The sequence below is a fragment of the Perca fluviatilis genome, chromosome 5 (assembly GCF_010015445.1).
Source record: "Perca fluviatilis chromosome 5, GENO_Pfluv_1.0, whole genome shotgun sequence".
Classification (NCBI taxonomy): Eukaryota; Metazoa; Chordata; class Actinopteri; order Perciformes; family Percidae; genus Perca; species Perca fluviatilis.
The window spans coordinates 42,471,677-42,474,176 of record NC_053116.1 but is presented as its reverse complement, the minus strand read 5'-3'; the positions used below and the strand labels follow the sequence as shown (position 1 = coordinate 42,474,176).

The 2,500-nt window shown below is 45.1% G+C and overlaps 1 long non-coding RNA gene across 1 annotated transcript; it reads right to left on the bottom strand.

The window, feature by feature from the left end:
- Positions 1–235: 235 nt before the first annotated feature.
- LOC120558567 lies at positions 236–2,281 on the bottom strand. The gene is made up of 3 exons (XR_005639146.1): positions 2,098–2,281; positions 1,022–1,152; positions 236–306 (listed from the first exon to the last, which is right to left on the bottom strand). It is a non-coding gene; the product is annotated as an uncharacterized LOC120558567 (long non-coding RNA).
- Positions 2,282–2,500: the final 219 nt, after the last annotated feature.

Below are 2,500 nucleotides of genomic sequence, written 5' to 3'. Positions count from 1 at the left end.
GAATGAAGTGAACACTGCGGCAGAAAGCGGTCAGTGGTTCCAGACTGGTAGGAAGTTAAGGTAGTTAGGGGACAAACTGAATGTGGCTAGTGATAGATGTGATTGGCTGGTAACTATAAACGTCTACTAGCCATGTTAGAGGTCAGTTTAAAGCCCTGATGTGGGTCTAGTCTAGTCTAGTCTAGTCTAGTGACGGAGAAGAGTTCCTACGGGGCAGAGGAGACGGGAGGCGTACCTGAAGGCGTGGACCGTGGAGCCTTTAAAGGATTTGGCCAGCACAGAGTTCTTGGAGTAAATCAGTTTCAGCTGAAAGACAAAAAGGTCAGAAATAAATAAATAAATAAATAAATATATATATATATATTAAGAGATGCCGCAAGCTGTGAGTCGGGGCCGGGCATTTTCATGATGAAGAAGACAGTTAATCCTAAAACTCAAACTCAGACATCAAGGACAAGTTAGATTGGATTTATTTATGTTAAACACAACAAGTGTTACAAAACAATACATAAAAGAAATGTGTAAATGTGTGTGTGTGTATGCATGTATGAATTAATCTGTGTCTATGTGAGTGTAGGTAGGGAGATATACGGTGTGTATGTGTATGGAAACATATCTAAATAAGTGAAGCATCAAACTGTTTTGTATTTACCTAAAGGATAAAAGTAGAAAAAGGGGGTGGGACCAGAAAAGTTTTTTTTTAACTTCTTCCTACTCCTTTTTGAACATGGGAATTTCTGATTTGAATCACTTACAACAGTTGTGGAAGATTGTGCTTTCTACATGTTCAAAATAAACTACAAACAAACATATGAATATTAAGTAAAAAAAGACTGTATGAGAGGTAGCATTGATACGCTGGGGCCACTATCGTACCGTATCAGACCAGCAGCTTCCTGGAGTCTCTCTAAGAGCTCACAGAGGTTCTTAGTGCTGCACAGCAACTTTCTCTAAAGGCTGCTTTACTCTGGCGTGTCATGTGACCAGAGATCTGATTGGGGATTGGTTTGGGATGGGTCACCTGCGTGCTGACCAGCCCTGCCAGCTGGCTGAACTCGGAGCTGCTGGGATCTTCATACGCCGCCTGGTAGCGCTGGTTATTGATCCCCATCTGGCCGATGTACAGTTTCTTCACTCGGACATCACTGCGTACTGGGGGGGGGGATTGAGAAACAGAGAGAAAATGTACATCCTATATACACACATTAGCAGTGCATCGTGGGTATTTTACAGTGGACATTAAACATGGAGAATTCAAACACCACTACAAAATGGAGAACACACTATACAGGGAACTATTACCATGATAGGGAACAGTTTCTAACGCATTGTATCCGTCTGATTTCCCCTTGGGAAAAAACATGGCTCGTAGAAAATCTGATTGGCTGTTAACTTTAAAAAGGTTGTAGCCGTGTGCACACGGAAACATGGATCAAGTATTTGTAGGGTTAAGTGGCACGAAGTCACTGCATATTCCTGCTAAGGAAACGTTGTAGGTAGTAGTAGAAGTGAAGTAAGATACTGATTGGCTGGTTGAATGTGACAGGTGTGTTGATTGACAGACACTCCCATTGACGAGTGATTGTCCCACACCTGGGGAGGGAGAATGGGAGGGGCTACATGCGTCTGTTTGTTAAATACTCTTGATGAAGGTCCGGAGGGACCGAAAGGTTTTCTGTAAATAAACGGCGATGCCATCGCAAGAGCAGAATGATCGATATGTTCCTTTGTTCCAAACTGGGTGAAATTATTAAAATGATATTATTATTTCATAGTAGATTTTGCGTAACTTGGGGTTGTAGCTTTCTCTCTTCTAGCCACAACCCTAACGTCCATACAGCATAGTATCGCCACATCTTATTCTATAAACTACACATGATTATTTTACTTCTGGTACAAGATTAATAATATCAATGGCTTTTGCAGTCCACTGGAGAGATTTAACAAAAGGGAAATACATTTCAATATGTCGCAGATCAACACGATATGTTTAAAGATCTGGGAATATGGTGTTGGGACATGGGTATGGTGATAGGCCCCCCGTGACCCCCCCCAGTGTGAACATCTTGTCTGCTGTTTCCTGTAGATGAAGCTCACAGTGAAAGTGCCAGACGAGCATCCCGGTGAGCAGAGCCACGGCCCCGGCCCCCAGCACCAGACCCAGTCCCAGCCAGGTCCTCTTCCTGCGGCCCGGCTTCTTCTCCAGATGTTTGGAGTCCGAGGCCTGCAGGAACACCTGGGTGGTGTCCAAATCTCCATCCTGCAGACACCCAGACACAGGCAGGGACACACAGACAGGGGCAAGGACAGGGAGACAGGCAGGGACACACAGACAGGGGCAAGGACAGGGAGGGAGGGAGAGAGAGAGAGACAGAGAGAGATAGGGAGAGAAAGACAGGGAGACAGACAAGGGGGAGGACAAGGACAGAGAGAGACACAGAAGGGGGAGGACAGGGAGACACAGGCAGGGAGACAGAAAGGGGGAGAGAGACAGGGAGAC